Genomic DNA, 19,641 nt, shown 5'->3' on the forward strand with positions numbered 1-19,641 from the left:
AAACATAGAGATGAAACAGCATGATCCGAGTCATTGCCTTCCAGTCAAAAAATACCAGGAACACATATAGTTAAATAAAGTTGGGTTTATTGACTGGTTGCAATGAAGTAGGCTGTATCCTAAGAGGTGTCTGCACAAGAAGGTGTTAGAAAGATGTAATTATAGCATTGAGTCTTGGCCAGGCACAGTGGCTCACACCTGTAATCCCAGCACTTTGGGAGACTGAGATAGGCAGATCACTTGAGGTCAGGAGCTCCAGACCACCTTGGCCAACATGGTGAAACCCCATCTCTACTAAAAATACAAAAATTAGCTGAGCATGGAGGCACATGCTTATAATCCCAGCTACTTGGGAGGTTGAGGTGGGAGGATCACTTGAACCTGGGAGGCAGAGGTTGCAGTGAGCCAAGACTGCCCCACTGCACTCCAGCCTGGGCAACAGAGCAAGACTCCGTCTCAAAAAAAAATTTTTTTTTTAAGCCTTGTGTTAAGTGATTTTGGAGAGTTTTAGAGTGGTTTCTCTAGATTGGATGCTGTGAGTAAGCAAGGGTAATTCTGTTTTAATAATTTTGATCTAGAAGGCAGGAAGAATGAACTGAGGTTAAAGCGGTAATTGATAAAGAAACAACCGCCATTCATATCAGCAAGGATAGAGGGATGTTTGGTCTTTTTTGTTTTTTTTTTTGAGACAGAGTCTCACTCTGTCGCCTAGGCTGGAGTGCAGTGGTGCCATCTCGGCTCACTGTAAGCTCTGCCTCCCAGGTTCACGCCATTCTCCTGCCTCAGCCTCCTGAGTAGCTGGGACTAAACCGCAGCGCCACAGGCCTGGCCCTGAGAATTTTTTGTATTTTTAATGAGAGACAGGGTTTCAGTGACCAACCAGGATGGTCTCGATCTCTGACCTCATTGATCTGCCTGCCTCAGCTCAAAGAAATACTAGGATTACAGGCATGGCTCTGGCGGCCTCAGCCGGCGTTTGGCCTTTTTTTTTTTTTTTTTTTTTTTTTTTGAGGCGGGTCTCGTTCAGCACTGCCCGGGCTGGAGTGCAGTGGCGGGTCTGGCTCACTGCAGCTCCGCCTCCCGGGGTTTTGTAATTCTCTACCTCCCAGCCCAATATCTGAGACTACAAACCGCCACCTCGCCCGGCTAGTTTTTTGTACTTTTTAGTAGAGACGGGGTTTCACCGTGTTAGCCAGGATGGTCTCGATCTCCTGACCTTGTGATCTGCCCGTCTCGGCCTCCCAAAGTCCTGGGATTACAGGCTTGAGCCACCGTGCCCGGCTGGTCATTTTTATAGTTTGTAAAATGTTCTTGTTTCTGTCTGAAACAAGATTATGGAAGCGTCTGGTTTTATTCTTGATCCATCACAATCAGAGAATGGCATGCTTTTAAAAAAACTAAACATAGTATTGGTGATACAGTAGATAACTATTAATAGAACAAACAATAGTTTGTTGTTGATCAATGGGTAGAAACAAAAAGTTTTATTACTCTAAAGTTAAAGTCACAGGTAAAGTAAAGATTAATTGCAGTAGCCCAGCCAACCTACCTCCCTGCTTCTGGTATCAAATCCCATTCCTCATACTACAGTGACTGAAATGATCTAGGCTAGCCCAAATCTAGTACTTTAGGCCCACAGCCTATTAGATTGGTAGTGGTATCTGGTGTAACAAATAAAGCCAAACATCAGTGATTTAACCCACATAATTTGATTTCTCAGTCATACCACATTCCAATGTGGATATCCCTAGTCAGTGGAAGAGGACTTTTCTCCAAACAAAGATTCAGGGAAGTAGACCTCTTCCACAGGCCCTTCCCCAGGGCCTTAAAACATTCTGGTTCAGCTGACAAAACAGGAAGAGAGGGAATGGAGAAGGCATAGCACCTCACAAACATTTTGGCCTGGATGAAATATACACATTATTTCCGCTCACTTTCCACTGACACAAAGTATTTTTTAAATTAAATTTAATTTAATTTTATTTATTTTGAGATGGAGTCTTGCTCTGTCACCTAGGCTAGAGTGCAGTGGCGCAATCTTGGCGCACTGCAACCTCCACCTCCTGGGTTCAAGAGATTCTCCTGCCTCAGCCTCCTGAGTAGCTGGGATTACAGGCGCCCACCACCGTGCCTGGCTAATTTTTGTATTTTTAGTAGAGCTGGGGTTTCACCATCTTGTTCAGGCTGGTCTCGAACTCCTGACCTCGTGATCCACCCATCTCGGCCTCCAAAAGTGCTGGGATTACAGGCATGAGCCACCACGCCCGGCCCCAAAATGCATTTTTAAATTCTTACCTATGGGATAATAAATGTTGCTTCAAGACACTAAGATACAAAGGGGACAGCTAAAAAATGTAGTTCTTAACAGAACAGACACTTCCCAGTGACACCCCTTACTATGTAAGTGGGAGTACAAATTTTGGGGCTGTTACTGCTACGCTAATAAAATACTTCTCTGGCATTTGATGATTCAGGTTGGCAGAAACTCAGATCCTTATGATGTGAGGTCATCACTGGGTGAGGTGGTACACAGCTGTAGTCCCAGCTACTCTGGAGACTAAGGTGGGAGAATCTCTTGACTTCAGGAGTTCAAGTCCATCCTGGGCAACATAGTGAGACCCTGTCTCTAAAAAAAAAAAAGGAAAAAAAAAGAAGCTATACAGAATTAGACAAGTGAAAAGTTTCGTGATAATCAGTCTATTCTTTCTGCTCTGTGTCAGTTATCCCTCGCTGTGTGACAAAATCATCCCAAAACTTAGTGGCTTAAGCAACACTTATTTATACACACACACACACACACACACACACACGTGTTTATATGTGTTTAAGCCACTAAGATTTGGGATGATTTTGTCACACAGCAAGGAATAACTAACACAAAGAAGAAAGGGCCGGGCGTGGTGGCTCAAGCCTGTAATCCCAGCACTTCGGGAGGCCGAGAAGGGCGGATCACGAGGTCAGGAGATCGAGACCATCCCAGCTAACACGGTGAAACTCCGTCTCTACTAAAAAATACAAAAAACTAGCCGGGTGAGGTGGCGGGCCCCTGTAGTCCCAGCTACTCGGGAGGCTGAGACAGGAGAATGGCGTAAACCCGGGAGGCGGAGCTTGCAGTGAGCTAAGATCTGGCCACTGCACCCCAGCCTGGGCGACAGAGCAAGACTCTGTCTCAAAAAAAAAAAAGAAGAAGAAGAAAGAATAGACTGATTATGTTCAGTCGTTTTCCTCCTTGGAGGCCAAGGAGGGCGGATCACCTGAGGTCGGGAGTTTGAGACCAGCCTGACCATCATGGAAAAATCCCGTCTCTACTAAAAACACAAAAAATCAGCCGGGCTAGTCTGTGACCCAGGGGTTGGGGACCCCTTTTTTAAGGTATTGCAGAATTGTTCCTTCCCAACCCCAGCAAAGTGTAAATCCGTTTAATCTCTGAACTGTCTAAAGATGAATATGCTGCTGCTCTCCTGCAACAAAGGGCAATGACTTAAAAGGGGTGGGGGTGGAGAGGCAGAAATGTCCTGTTTTACTGCTGTGTAAAACTGGTCAAGCCCCTTAGACGCACCACATGCCTGATGTTGATAATTAATTTACCTGATGCAAATAAGTGAAAAATTTAAATGATCATCATTTACGTTGCCTTTAAACGACAGAACAATTTAAGTTCTCTCGTTAGCTAGTTCCTTTAAAACACACCCCAAATCCCTACCAGAATCGCTGCCAATCCCTCCCGCCCAAACAGCAATGGTTATTTATTTCTGACATAATCCAGGGACCCTTGCCCCTTAAAATAATTAAATAACATATGCCATATTTTCTCTAGAAGGCACTAGATTTGGCATCGAAAGACTTGCTTTGGTATTCAAGAACAGTGTTTGAGGAGGAGGCATTTATCTTCCCTGAGCCTCAATTTCTTTATCTGTAAAACTACAAAGAACACCAAAGTTCTTTGTAATTTCTTCCTCTTTCCTCAAACAACACTTTGCTTATTACTGCGTTTTTAGAACTTGTATCCTAGCGTTAAGTGGAAGCTTAACCTGAAGCTCCATGAAGGTAGGCCTTCCTTTCTGATAACCTAGCGTAAGATCAATAAATGTTTATTAAATGAGGCACTTTATTTCACAAAGGATATGGCATTGGTTACAAACGTTCCCAGTCAACGCATCCACAAAGCATTGCGCGCTACCTATCAACTAGGTATTTAAAAGGCACCAAAATCCTAGAAGTCCTAGGAGGGCGTGGTGACGCAAGCAGGTGAACGCTGGCAGATGCCGACAACCCAGTCCTGACGCGCTTCCGGTGCGACGCTGTCCCTCCACGCCAGGACTGAGTTGTGGGGGAGGGAGGCGGTTAGCGGGCTTTAGCGCCTTTTCTGGCGGCGGTAGATTTGAAGCGCTTCAAAGGACCGTACCCAGAGAAGAGGAAAACTCTACCGGTGCAGGTAAGTGGTGTGAGGCTCATGTTGTTCTGGTGGCGTCATTTCAGCAGTCCCTGGGTACGAAAGCGGGAAGGGCCTGGGAAGAGGGGCGGAGCCGGCGCGGCTGACCAGGCCGGGTTAACCGTCTTTCCCTCGAGGTATCGGGGCTGCTTCGGCCCAGAGGAGGTCCCTGAGGACCGCAGCAGTGCCTTTGCCGCTGTTGCAGTAGGAGAAGGCTTGCAGTGGAGCCCTGGGGCCTGGGGACGGTCCTTTCTCTGCCAGCCCCCGCCCTCCCCACTCAGGCGCACACCTCCCTCACTGACGCATTTTGCCGCACAAGCTGTAACATGGCGGTAGCGACTGCGGCCTGAACTCTAGGGAGCCGGGTTGATTTTTAAAGCTTCAAAATCCTAAGACTGAGCACTGTTGCGGGGTAAGTGGCGGGACTGGTGGGGAAGGGGGAGACACAGCCTGACGTCCTGTCAGGCTAGGGTTGGAGAGTGACGGGCGAAGAGCCTTGAATCACAGGGATTAAAATTGAAGACTAGCTTTCCTCCTCTTTCGACCTTTTCCTCTCACAGCATAGTGGCTGTCGTGCAGTTAAGTGGCAGAGGCCACTTTGTTAAGCATTTTTGTAAAACCCAAGTCCAGGGTCTTGAGCTCTCGCGAAGTTCTCCTGTGTTTGGGAGGAGCTGTGAGCCGCTCAGGCCTTTTAGAAGGAGATAATTACTCTTTAGGAGGAAGGTGATGATTTCGGAGCTCAGTATGCCTGATGGGGAAGTATGCTAATTTAGCTCTTGTTTAGTCTTTTTTTTTTTTTTTTTTTGAGACGGAGAGTCTCGCTCTGTCGCCTAGGCTGGAGTGCAGTGGAGCGATCTCGGCTCACTGCAACCTCCACCTCCCGGGTTCAAGTGATTCTTCTGCCTCAGCCTCCCAAGTAGGTGGGGCTACAGGCACGTGCCACCATGCCCGGCTAATTTTTTGTGTTTTTAGTAGAGACGGGTTTTCACCGTGTTAGCCAGGATGGTCTCGATCTTCTGACCTCGTGATGCGCCCACCTCGGCCTCCCAAGGTGCTGGGATTACAGGTATGAGCCACCGCGCCCGGCCGGCTCATGTTTAGTCTTAAGGAGCAAAGTCTAGATGTGCTGGCAAGGAGTATGCACAGTCGTTTTGGAAATGCTATAAAAGCACCATTTTGTGCATTGATTTTAATTTCTTCCCACGATAGCACTTTCTGTGTGTAACCAAAATTTTGCGGTAGTGAACACAAATACAAAAGTATTTGCTTTTGTAGTTTGGTACTAACATAGTTGTCCAAAGAACAATTAGATGTTTTAGAAATAAGGGGGGCCTGATATTAACTTTCAATAGGTAAACCAGGAAAAAAGAGAGAGAGTGTGTGTGTGTGTGTGTGTGTCGGTCACACACATGTTTTTGTCTTGTGTATTCCCATTTGGTAGCAGGATGACCAATAATTGCTACTTCGTAACAATGACGGGTGGAGGAGTGAACATTTTATAAATTTTGAAATCGTGCTATAAAATCCGGAAATGATACATTTAGAATGGCTGCTTCTCTCATGTTTTTAATATAACCTGAAAATTTACCCGTTTTAGCACTCCTTTTACGTTACCCAATTGGGACGGAATTATTTCTATAACAAATTCCATGGTTCTGTGTCTTAAACAAGAGTTCATTGTACATTGTTTCACTGTTTCTTTATGATTCAGAATTATTGATGCTCCGAGATCCTATAGGGTCTTGTAGGATTCTGCACATTTGAATTGTTGCGTTTCCTTCTTAAGGCTTTTGTCTTCTCTCCTGGCACTTGTCAGGGTTGCCTTCCCCTGCTGTCAGGAGTGTATAAGTATGTAAACTTACTAGGTTAGAAAAATATGGACTTTCTGGCCCAATCATCTTTCTGAGCTTCAGTTTCTTCACTTACCTGCCAAATGACATTTTGATCTCCACGTTCCATCAACTATGGACTTGAGAATTAAATACTCAGGTTCGTTAAAATTGTGTGTGAAATTGACTTTCATTAACTCAGTGGTTCCTTTATGAGTGAAGAGTGTTCATTGCATTTATTTTTAACCATGTAGTCGATGTACTGTGGTGCTTATTGTGGTCTTGCAATATTGGTGGCTTCTGCATATTTTTGATATTTTGCCTTAAATTAGATTTTCTGTGAGTCAGCATCCTCTTCTTTATACAAAAGGAAAGTGGAAGCCTTTCATAATAAAGTACTTCTATTAGGACACTATCTGGGGTTAATTCTTTAGTAGTTGCCCCTTTTAGTTTGGCTTTTTTCCTTATTAGTTTATAAGTAGAGTGTTTAAACATAATTACAGCATACTATTTTTAGAATCCCAGTGTACTAAGATGTCATGAAGGAATACATAGATAATTAATGCAAATGACCTGAAGAGTTTGTTGCAAGTCTTTCTGTTGCACTATGGCATTGCATGTTTTTTGCAAAGTATTTATTTTTCAGACAGAGTCTTGCTCTGTCGCCCAGGCTGGAGTGCAGTGGCACGATCTCAGCTTACTGCAGCCTCCACCTCCTGAGTTCAAGTGTTCTCGTGCCTCAGCCTCCCTAGTAGCTGGGATTACAGGCGCCCACCACCGCTGGGTAATTTTTAGTAGAGACAGGGTTTCACCATGTTAGCTACACTGGTCTCAAATTCCTGACCGCAAGTGATCCGTCCTGCTTGGCCTCCCAAAGTGCTGGGATTACAGGCGTGAGCCACTGTGCCCAGCCTGCTTTTTGCTTTTTGCTTTTTTTTTTTTTTTTGAGATGGAGTCTGGCTCTCTTGCCCAGACTGGAGGGCAGTGGCGTGATCTCAGCTCACTGCAACCTCCAGCTCCTAGGTGCAAGTGATTCTTCTGCCTTAGCCTCCTGAGTAGCTGGGATTACAGGCATGTGCCACCAAGCCCAGCTAATTTTTGTATTTTTAATGGAGAGGAGGTTTCACCATGTTGGTCAGGCCCAAACTCCTGACCTCGTGATCTGCCCACGTTGGCCTCCTAAAGTGCTGGGATTACAGACGTCAGCCACCGCGCCTGGCCCTTTTTGCTTTTAATGTTAGGACTAAACTTCAATTTTCTTTTTTTCTTTTTTTTTTTTTTTTTTTTTTGAGACGGAGTCTCGCCCTGTCGCCCAGGTTAGAGTGTAGTGGCCGGATCTCAGCTCACTGCAAGCTCCGCCTCCCGGGTTTACGCCCTTCTCCTGCCTCAGCCTCCCGAGTAGCTGGGACTACAGGCGCCCACCACCTCGCCCGGCTAGTTTTTTGTATTTTTTAGTAGAGACGGGGTTTCACCGCGTTAGCCAGGATGGTCTCGATCTCCTGACCTCGTGATCCGCCCGTCTCAGCCTCCCAAAGTGCTGGGATTACAGGCGTGAGCCACCGCGCCCGGCTAAACTTCAGTTTTCACATTGCTTAAGTGTTCGTGATTTTCCCTGGTTTAATGCGTAAATGGTCACCATATGAACTCGGGGTATTTTTATTTCTGTAGGGCAAAACTTGCATCTTGAAATTTACTACAGACAGCATTCAGAGAAAACTGCTGTTTTTGGGAGTTTGTACTTCTAGCAGCAGACAAAACCTTTGAACTTTGTTTTAGAATGTTGGCTTAAAATGATCACACACTTATTGAAATTTGATTATATAACACTTACTTATAAATATAAAAATCAATCTTTGATATTAAAATAATTATTTTGAAAACATGAATGATGGCCGGATATGGCAGTTCATACCTGTAATCCCAGCACTTTGGGAGGCCGAGGCGGATGGATCACCTGAGATCGGGAGTTCCAGACCAACCTGACCAACATGGAGAAACCCCATCTTAGCTGGGCGTTGGTGGCGCATGCCTGTAATCCCAACTACTTGGGAAGCTGAGGCAGGAGAATCGCTTGAACTCCGGAGGTGGAGGTTGCGGTGAGCTGAGATCGCGCCATTGCACTCCAGCCTGGGAAACAAGAGCGAAACTCCGTCTCAAAAAATTAAAATTAAAAATAAAAACTTGAATGATTCCTTAACTTGTGTTTTTTTTTGTTTGTTTTTTTTTTTTTTTTTTTTTTGAGACAGAGTCTTGCTTTGTCACGCAGGCTGGAGTGCAGTGGCCGGATCTCAGCTCACTGCAAGCTCCTCCTCTCGGGTTCACGCCATTCTCCTGCCTCAGCCTCCCGAGTAGCTGGGACTACAGGCACCCGCCACTTCGCCCGGCTAGTTTTTTGTATTTTTTAGTAGAGACGGGGTTTCACCGTATTAGCCAGGATGGTCTCGATCTCCTGACCTCATGATCCGCCCGTCTCGGCCTCCCAAAGTGCTGGGATTACAGGCTTGAGCCACCGCGCCCGGCCTCCTTAACTTGTTTTAAAAATGAATGAAGCATATTTGTGTGTGCGTGCATATATACTAAGCTCCTGTTAGTTATTGTGTACATTTTAGCTTAAGGTTTATTTATAATTAAACCATTGAATCATGGTTATATGGTGAAAAGTAATATTAAGCCATTATGTGGAATGTTTGTGAGTAAACTGGTTTTTACCGTGAAGTTGTAGAAAGTACTAAATCAGAACTTTTGCTTTTTTCCGTTTGTGAACTTGAACCAGTCATTTCATCTCTTTTGTCCTCTTGTTCTTGATCTATAAAATCAGAAGATTGGACCAGATTATCTCTTAGAGTTCCTTGAAACTCCAAATGTTCTTATTTTTTTACATGGGAATTACTGGATTGAATAATGGAGTTAGAACTGTGTGTATATATATCTCTGAAAACAGTGGGGGTAAATTTTTTTTCCTTTTTGGTTTTGGTAAATTTATTACTATAAGAACTTAGATAAGGCTGTGTGAGGTGGCTCATGCCTGTAATCCCAACACTTTGGGAGGCCGAGATGGGTGGATCTCCTGAGGTCAGGAGTTCAAGACCAGCCTGATGAACATGGAGAAACCCTGTCTCTGCTAAAAATAGAAATTTAGCTGGGCATGGTGGCACATGCTACTCGGGAGGCTGAGGCAGGAGAATTGCTTGAACCCAGGAGGCAGAGGTTGTAGTGAGCCGAGATCGTGCCATTGCACTTCAGCCTGGGCAACAAGAATGAAACTCCCTCTCAAAAAAAAAAAAAAAAAAAACTTAGATAATTGCAAGTACAACATTAAGAGGATTAGCCGTGAGTTCCCACTTAGTATTTACTTTTGTCATTTGGTACTGACATAGATGTATTATATTTTTATGTCTCTCAGATCATATATATAATAAGAGCATAATATCCTTGTTTAACACTGAATTAGGCAACATCATGGGTTATCTCTAAGTTTTCTAGACGACTTAAGAATTTCAGAAGTGTCTGTATACTGTTTTTTTTTTTGTTTTTTGTTTTTTTTTGAGACGGAATCTCGCTCTGTCGCCCAGGCTGGAGTGCAGTGGCCGGATCTCAGCTCACTGCAAGCTCCGCCTCCCGGGTTTACGCCATTCTCCTGCCTCAGCCTCCCGAGTAGCTGGGATTACAGGCGCCCGCCAACTCACCCGGCTAGTTTTTTGTATTTTTTAGTAGAGACGGTGTTTCACTGTGTTAGCCAGGATGGTCTCGATCTCCTGACCTCGTGATCCACCCGTCTCGGCCTCCCAAAGTGCTGGGATTACAGGCTTGAGCCACCACGCCCGGCCTGTATACTGTTAATCGTGTTGTTACCAGTGCAGTGGTTTGCATCAGGGTAATTTGTGTCCATCAGAAACATCAATGGAAGGGACACTATATGAAATAGCATAATTGTCTTTCCTAACACTGAGCTCAGAATGTTAGCGTGTTTTACTTTATTCGTTAGCAACTTGGCATTTGTAAATATACTCAAATGTTTTTGACGCAGTGCATTTTCATTGCACTGAATGGATTGCACCATTGCACTCCAGTCTGGGCAACAAGAGCGAAACTCTGTTTCAACAACAACAAAAAAAAAAAAAAGAAAAAGAAAAGAAAAGAAAAAAGAAGCAAGCAGTGCATTTAAGAGGATAGGCACTACATTATAATAGAGTCTAGTTCTGTTCATGTCTCAATTAACATTCTTTCTAGTTGATAACATCACTGTGCTTGGTGTTGAAGATACAAAGGTTTGGAATTGTTGGAGTTTATAAGAGAGTAACATTTAACAAGGGAGGATCATTTAAACCTTAGAGAGTCAGGGCTGGGCATGGTGGCTCATGCCTGTAATCCCAGTACTTTGGGAGGCCAAGGCGGGCGGATCACGAGGTCAGGAGATCGAGACCACCTGGCTAACACGGTGAAACCCCATCTCTACTAAAAATAAAAAAAAATTAGCTGGTCATAGTGGCAGGTGCCTGTAGTCCCAGCTACTCGGGAGGCTGAGGCAGGAGAGTGGTGCGAACCCGGGAGGTGGAGCTTGCAGTGAGCCAAGATCGATCCACTGCACTCTAGCCTGGGCAACAGAGCGAGACTCCGTCTCAGGACAAAAAAAAAACCTTAGAGAGTCAGAGTGAAGCTCCCAGAGAGTGAACTCTGGCTAACTAATTATCTGGCTAATTTGCATCTTAAAGAACACATTGTGGGAATCAGTGAGGAGAATCGGAAGGAGCAGAGACTTGCTTGGCATCTTAATAGTTAAAGATAATTTACTCAGACTAGGCAATATAGCTACAAAAAATTTATAAAAATTAACTGGAGATGGCCGGGTGCGGTGGCTCATGCCTGTAATCCCAGCACTTTGGGAGGCCGAGGTGGGCAGATGACGAGGTCAAGAGATCGAGACCATCCTGGCCAACATGGTGAAACCCCGTCTCTGCTAAAAATACAAAAATTAGCTGGGTGTAGTGGTGCACGCCTGTAGTCCCAGCTACTCGCCTGTAGTCCCAGCTACTCGGGAGGCTAAGGCAGGAGAATCACTTGAACACAGCAGGCAGAGGTTGCGGTGAGCCAAGTTCACACCACTGCACTCCAGCCTGGCGACAGAGTGAGAGTCCGTGTCAAAAAAAAAAAAAAAAAAAAATTAGCTGGAGTTGGTGGCTCACGCCTGTAGTCCCAGCTACATGGGAGGCTGAGGTAGGAGGATTGCTTGAGCCACTGCACTCCAGGCTGCGGTGAGCTGTGATCATACCACTGTACCCCAGCCTGAGCGGCATAGCGAGATCCTGTCTCTAAAAATAGAAAGAATTTACTTTCTGTTCTTTCTAGATTAGAAACTCGGTGCTATGCTGACTTCCTCATAATGTGTGAAACTTCCAAATAACTTGTAAATATAATAAAGTTACTGTATGCCTACTTTTAAATGCCATGTCCACTACTATATATTTTAATAGTTAGTGCCTATATTTTTGTCCTCTCATTTAGTCTTGTTATTTTAGGATTAATATGGAAAATATTTTATGTATGAAACTACAAGAATACGCTTTTTTACACATAAACTGATTACCTCTTACTGATATTTTTTGTGAAATGTATTTGTTGCAGAAGTTTATAAATGATAGCACTTCCTGATTTTTAAAATTGTATTACCTTATTATTGAAATACAAAAGTGACTATATTGTTGATAAATATTAAAAATAACATTTAATCACCTGCTTAGAAAAAATATAATAAAAGTATTAAAAGCTATAGCTAAGTTTTAGAATTTTGTGCGTTTTGTATGATTTTTTCAGTGAGCTTATTAGCTTTATTGCTTATCTTATTAATGATGTAGTTTCATTATTAAAAAACAGATTCAGTATATTATACTTAAATTTCTGAAGGAGTCAGGCAGGTGAGGTAAGTACATGAGGTCAAGTAGACAATAAATTCTAACAGCTAATAAGCAATAGCTAGAACTAGGTCAAACTGGAACATAAATATGTCATCTATTGGGAGCAGACTATGCTGATTGCTGTATAGAAATGGGACACAGTGCCAGATATGGTGGTTTTTTTTGTTTTTTTTTTTTTTTCAGAAAAATTTGGCTGGGCGCGGTGGCTCACGCCTGTAATCCCAGCACTTTGGGAGGCCAAGGCGGGCGGATCACGAGGTCAAGAGATCGAGACCAGCCTAGCCAAGATGGTGAAACCCCATCTCTACTAAAAATAAAAAATTAGCCGGGCGTGGTGGCACGCGCCTGTAGTCTCAGCTACTCGGGAGACTGAGGCAGGAGAATCCCTTGAACCCGGGAGGCGGAGGTTGCAGTGAGCCGAGATCGCGCCTCTGCACTCTATCCTGGGCGACAGAGCAAGACTCCATCTCAAAAAAAAAAAAAAAGAAAAATTTAAGTCTGGATTTTAGCTATAGTTCATAATAAACAAATTTGCAGCAAACAAATCACCCACAGACTACTACACTGAAAATATTTATTATATTCTAGTATATTTAGACAATTCTTTTTTTTTTTTTGGACAAGAGTCTCACTCTATTGCCCAGGCTGGAGTGTAGTGGCGTGATGACTGTTCGCTGCAACCTCAACCTCCTGGGCTCAAACGATCCTCCCACCTCAGCTTCCCAAATAGCTGGGACCACAGTCCTGTGTCATCACACCCAGCTAATTGTCATATTTTTTTATAAAGATGGGGTCTTGCTGTTGTCCAGGCTGGTCATGGATATTTTATTTAAAATTGTAAGGGCTTAATTTTCACCTGGATCGTATTTTTGGTATCTCCCAGCATTATTTTTTCTCTTTACTTTTACTTGAAAAAAGTGAAAAAATTGACCAGATGCTTGTCTTACTGCATCTGGTTTCAAATTTCTTTTTTCTTTTCTTTTTTTTTTTTTTTTTGAGACGGAGTCTTGCTCTGTCGCCCAGGCTGGAGCGCAGTGGCGCAGTCTCGACTCACTGCAAGCTCCACCTCCAGCTAATTTTGTATTTTTAGTAGAGAGGGGGTTTCTCCATGTTGAGGCTGGTCTGGAACTCCTGACCTCAGGTGATCCGCCCGCCTCAGCCTCCCAAAGTGCTGGGATTACAGGCGTGAGCCACTGCACCTGGCCAGATTGTTTTTTTCTGATAGAGATGGGTTCTCACTATGTTGACCATGCTGGTCTTGAACTCCTGGGCTCAAGTGATCCTCCTGCCTTGGCCCCCCAAAGTGCTGGGGTTACAGGCGTGAACCACCATGCCCACCATGATTTCAGATATTATTTAAAAATCCAGGAAATCATAGAGGAAAGAGGATATCCTGTTTCTGATTAGTAATTAGTAACTTTTTATAATGATTAGTATTCAGTAGCATTTCAGTAATGTTAGCAACACGGCATGTGAGCCATCTTTTGTTGTCACCATTGTGCTTCATTAACTACTAATAAAACATTTACATATTTAAGGAATTTGTGTAGTAATTTTAATAGTAATTTGCTGTCTTTCATCTTTCCTGGATTTGAGGCATATGTGATTTGTCATTTCAGGAAAACTTAATTTTTTTTTTTTGAGACAGAGTCTCACTCTGTCACCCAGGCTGGAGTGCAGTGGTGCAGTCTCGGCTCACTGCAAGCTCCGCCGCCCAGGTTCACGCCATTCTCCTGCCTCAGCCTCCCGAGTAGTGGGGACTACAGGCGCTCACCACCACGCCCAGCTAATTTTTTGTATTTTTTAGTAGAGACAGGGTTTCACCGTGTTAGCCAGGATGGTCTCGATCTCCTGACCTCGTGATCCACCCGCCTCGGCCTCCCAGAGTGCTAGGATTACAGGCATGAGCTACCACACTTGGCTAGGAAAACTAATTTTAATCAATTTCTATGAAAAGTGTATCCTTGAGTGATAGAATCTAAGTACATCTTGTAGCCATTTCTACACCTGTACATTATAATGTTAGAAGAGTGTGTGTGTATAAATATATATCTTAGAAATTTTTTCTTTATAGTAACAGTACATTTATTTATTTATTTATTTATTTATTTTATTTTATTTTTTGAGACAGAGTCTTGCTCTTGTCATCCAGGATGGAGTGCAATGGCACAATCTCGGCTCACTGCAACCTCTGCCTCCCAGGCTCAAGTGATTTTCCTGCCTCAGCCTCCCAAGTAACTGGGATTGCAGGCACCCACCACCATGCCTGGCTATTTTTTTGTATTTTTAGTAGAGATGGGATATCACTACATTGATCAGGCTGGTCATGAACTCCTGACCTCAGATGATCCGCCCGCCTTGGCCTCCCAAAGTAGCAGCACATTTGTTAAAGAAAACTAGAGGCCGGGCGCGGTGGCTCAAGCCTGTAATCCCAGCACTTTGGGAGGCCGAGGCGGGCGGATCACGAGGTCAGGAGATCGAGACCATCCTGGCTAACATGGTGAAACCCCGTCTCTACTAAAAATACAAAAAAACTAGCCGGGCGTGGTGGCGGGCGCCTGTAGTCCCAGCTACTCGGAGGCTGAGGCAGGAGAATGGCCTGAACCTGGGAGGCGGAGCTTGCAGTGAGCCGAGATCGCGCCACTGCACTCCAGCCTGGGTGACACAGCGCGAGACTCCGTCTCAAAAAAAAAAAAAAGAAAAAAAAAAAAGAAAACTAGAAAGAAGTAGTGAGGCAAAAGCCCTCTCCAGTCTCACAGACAGACACAATAATGATTATTTCCTTTCATTCTTTTTTTTTCTTCTTGTAAATCTTTACCTGAGCTTGAGGATTGGGAGTAGTTTACACAATCATAATGATATTGCATATGCTGTTTTATATCTTGATTATTTTTTCAAATTATTAATCATCGTAAGCATTGCTTTAATTACTGTTGAAGCAGAGACAGTTTCACTTTTTTGTGATATTATGATAGGTTGTTTTTGATTATATGTTGCTAAAAAGAGCACCAGGATAGCCAACTTTATACCTGAAGGCTTTCTGAATTTAGAGTAGTTCCTCGTAATAGATTTCCAACAGTTGAATTTTACTGGTTCAAAGTATAAACACTTAGGAATTTCTCATATTCTTAAGTTTCAAAGTAGTTGTATATGGTCACTAGTAGTAGTATAAATTCCTGTTTCTCTGCATTTGTGCATGTGTTGAGAGTTATTCTTTTAAAAGATCTTTGCTCATTGATAGGCAAAAAAAAAAAACAAACCAACCCAAAAGCCCATTTCTTTTTTCTTTTTTTTTTTTTTTTTTCGGAGGCAGTCTGGCTCTGTAAACCCAGGCCACGGAGTGCAGTGGCGGATCACCGGCTCACTGCAAGCTCCATCTCCTGGGTTCCACGCCGTCTCCGCCTCAGCCTCGGTAGCTGGGACCACAGGGGGCGGCCGCCGTACGGCTAATTTTTGTATTTTTAATAGAAACGGGGTTTCACCGTGTTAGCCAGGATGGTCTCGATCTCCTGACCTCGTGATCCGCCCATCTCGGCCTCCCAAAGTGCTGGGATTACAGGCGTGAGCCACCGCGCCCGGCCCCCACCAAAAGCCCATTTCATTAGTACTTTTTTAAAAATAACTTTTTCCTAATTACAAAATTGAAGAAAAATTGGAAAACAAATACATTAAAAATTACCCTTAAACCCGTGGCCCATATATGATGATTGTTAACATTATAGTGTAAATCCTGTCTTTTTAATGTGCTTACTCTAATATGTGTGAAATTGGCATTTTATAGTCTACATTGTTTACTAACTTGCTTTTTTCACTGGGTATGAATATTTTGTCATTCATGAACAATCTGATAGTTTTTCTTCTTCAGTTTTATTCTTTCTTTTTCTTTTTTTTTCCTTGAGACAGAGTCTCTGTCACCCAGGCTGGAGTACAGTGGCACAATCTTGTCTCACTGCAACCTCCACCTCTTGGGTTTAAGAGATTCTCCTGTCCTAGCCTCCCAAGTAACTGGGATTACAGGTGCGCATCACCACACCCAGCTAATTTTTTTGTATTTTTAGCAGAGACGGAGTTTCACCGTGTTGGGCTGGCTAGTCTTGAATTCCTGACCTCAAGTGGTGCCTTGGCCTCGCAAAGTGCTGGGATTACAGGCGTGAGCTACCATGCCCGGCAGTGTTGTGTTGTGTTGTGTTATGTTATGTTATGTTATGTTATGTTATGTTATGTTATGTTATTTTGCGACGGAGTCTCACTCTGTTGCCCAGGCTGGAGTCCGGTGGCGTAATCTCAGCTCACTACAATCTGCACCTCCTGGGTTCAAGTGATTCTCCTGCCTCAGCCTCCTGAATAACTGGGATTACAGGTGCCCACCACCTCATGCAGCTAATTTTTGTATTTTTAGTAGAGATGACATTTGCCAGGTTGGCCAGGCTGTTCTGGAACACTTGACCTCAGGTGGTCCACCTGCCTCGGAGTGCTGGGATTATAGGCGTGAGCCACCGCGTCTGGCCTATTCATTTTTATAGTAAGTTTTCTCAGTGTCTTAAAAGTTTCCCTTTTCTTAATTTTTAATTTTTGTGGGTACATAGTAGATATATTTATTTATAGGTTACGTGAGATATTTTGATACAGGCACGCAATGCATAATGATCACATTAGACTGAATGGGGTATCCATCTCCTCAAGCATTTATCCTTTTTGTTACAAACAATCCAATTATATTCTTTATTTTTAAATATGCAATTAAATTACTTTTGACTATTGTGAGTCACCCTATTGTGCTAGCAAACACTAGGTTTTATTTATTCTTAACTATTTTTTTTTGCACCCATTAACCATCCTCACTTCCACCCCCCATTACCCTCTCAAGTGTCTAATAACCGTCTCTCTACTCTCTTATCTCCAAGAATTCCATTGTTTTTACTTTTAGCTCCCACAAATAAGTGAGAACATGTGAAGTTTGTCCTTCTGTACCTGGCTTATTTTACTTACTATAATGACCTTCCAGTTCCATCCATGTTGTTCCAGATGACAGGATCTTACTCTTTTTAATGGTTAAATAGTACTCCCTTGTGTATATATATCACAGTTTTTTTGTTTTGTTTTTTGTTTTTGAGACCAAGTTTCGCTCTTGTTGCCCAGGCCAGAGTGCAGTGGCGCGATCTCCGCTCACTGCAACCTCCACCTCCTGGGTTCAAGCGATTCTCCTGCCTCAGCCTTCCTGAGTAGCTGGGATTATAGGTATGCACCACTACGCCCAGCTAATTTTGTATTTTTAGTAGAGATGGGGTTTCTCCGTGTTCATCAGGCTGGTCTCGAACTCCCGACCTCAGATGATCCGCTCGCTTCGGCCTCTGAAAGTACTGGGATTACAGGCGTGAGCCACTGCACCAGGCCTTTGTGGGGTTTTTTTTGTTTTTTTTTTTTAGACGAAGTCTCACTCTTGCCCAGGCTGGAGTGCAGTGGCACGATCTTGGCTCACTGCAACCTCTCTTTGCCCCCTGGGTTCCAGAAATTTTCCTGCCTCAGCCTCCCAGGTAGCTGGGATTACACGCACACGTCACCACGCCCTGCTAAATTTTGTATTTTTAGTAGAGACGGGGTTTCACCATGTTGGCCAGGCTGGTCTCAAACGCCCGACCTCAGATGATCCGCCCCCCTTGGCCTTCCAAAGTGCTGGGATTATAGGCATGAGCCTTTGCACCTGCCTGAAAATTCTGTTTTGAGTGGCCTGAACCCCCAGATCCCAGGGAAACCTTGGCCTTGGGGAAAAGCAGATGGTGCCAGAGGTAATGCCAGCAGAAATCTCACCTCACCTCCTTCAGGCTGCTCGGTGAGGCAGAAAAGCGGAGAACTTTCTTGTAACACTCAGCAGCCTGAAGGGCCTCACTCCGCATGAAACCTCAGGAAAATTGAAGACTTGAAGGCTCCAGGAGTCACCTAATGCAGCAATCACCCAACAGTGTCTGCCTTTGGAACCACCCAACCAGCACTAATATCTCTTCTGGTCCATTTTTTTTCTTAGACGGAGTCTTTCTTTTTCGCCCAGGCCCAGGCTGGAGTGCTGTGGCAGAATCTCAACTCACTGCAATCTCTGCCTCCCGGGTTTAAGCGGTTCTCCTGCCTCAGCCTCCTGAGAGTAGCCCGGACTACAGGCACGCGCCATTATGCTCAGCTCGTTTTTGTATTTTTAGTAGAGACAGGATTTCACCATGTTGGCCAGGCTGGTCTTGAACTCCTGACCTCAGGTAATCTGCCCACCTCCGCCTCCCAAAGTGCTGAGATTACAGGTTTGAACCACCACACCCGGCCCACATATTCTTTATCTGGTAATCTGTTGATAGATACTTAAGTTACTTCCAAATCTTGGATATTATGAATAGTGCTGCAGTAAACATAGGAGTGAAGATATCTCCTGGATATACGATTTCCTTTCTTTTGAGTATATACCTAGCAGTGGGATATGTTATAATAATTTTTAATAGATAATATATTCATGTGGTATAAAATTGAAAACACGAGGTTATAAAGTGAAAAATCTTAGCCCTCTTTTCCAGTTACCCATTTTCTCTCTCCCTAGATGCCTTTTTGTTTAACAAACAAATACATACTTGTAAAATTTAATTTAATTTTGTTTTTGGAGACAGGGTCTCAGGCTGGAGTGCAGTGATACTACCATAACTCACTGCAGCCTCAGAGTCCTGGGCTCAAAGAGTCCTTGCACCTGATCCTTCTGAGTAGCTAGGACTGCAGGTGCATGCCAGCATGCGTGGCCCCACTTTCGTTTTTCTGTCTTCTTTTTTTTTTTGAGGCAGTCTCACTCTGTCGCCCAGGCTGGAGTGCAGCGGTGCAATTTTGGCTCACACAACCTCCGCATCCTGAGTTCAAGCAATTCTTGTGCTTGAACCTCCCGAGTAGCTGGGACTACAGGCATGCGTGTGCCACCACCACACCTGGCTAATTGTTTATATTTTTGGTAAAGACAGGATTTCGCCATGTTGGCCAGGCTGCTCTCAAACTCCTGATCTCAAGTGATCCACCTGCCTTGACCTCCCAAAGTGCTGGGATTACAGGCATGAGCCATCGCGCCCAACCGTCTCTTCTTTTAAAAACATACAAAGACAGTAATATCATACACACTTCTGTACCTTGCTTGTTTGTTTTAAATAGAAACAAAGTTCTCCCCATGTTTCCCAGGCTTGTGTTTCAATCCTCCTGCCTCAGCTTTCCTAAGTGCTGGGATTGTAAGCATGAGCCACCATGCCTGGTCAACTTTTCTTATTTTTTTTGGATACAGGATCCCACTCTGTTGCCCAGCCTGGAGTGCCATGGCATAATCTCATCTCACTGCAACCTCTGCATCCTGGGCCCAAATGATCCTCCTGCCTCAGCCTCCCAGGTAGCTGGGACTACAGGCACCATGCTTGGCTAATTTTTGTATTTTTTGTAGAGGCAGGGTTTTGCCATGTTG

General features: G+C 44.0%; 1 protein-coding gene across 2 annotated transcripts in view; it reads left to right on the forward strand.

Moving 5' to 3' along the window:
- The first annotated feature begins 4,284 nt into the window (after nt 1–4,284).
- PPIG (peptidylprolyl isomerase G) overlaps nt 4,285–19,641 on the forward strand; it is a 57,233-nt gene continuing 41,876 nt past the window's right edge. The window contains exon 1 of one of the 2 annotated variants that reach the window (XM_003907579.5): nt 4,285–4,435. The gene's annotated coding sequence lies outside the window, so the exon portion shown is untranslated. Of the gene's footprint in view, nt 4,436–4,459; nt 4,845–19,641 lie in introns of those variants that run through there. The other variant, XM_009182402.4, reaches the window with a different exon arrangement.

The sequence above is a fragment of the Papio anubis genome, chromosome 10 (assembly GCF_008728515.1).
Source record: "Papio anubis isolate 15944 chromosome 10, Panubis1.0, whole genome shotgun sequence".
Lineage (NCBI taxonomy): Eukaryota > Metazoa > Chordata > Mammalia > Primates > Cercopithecidae > Papio > Papio anubis.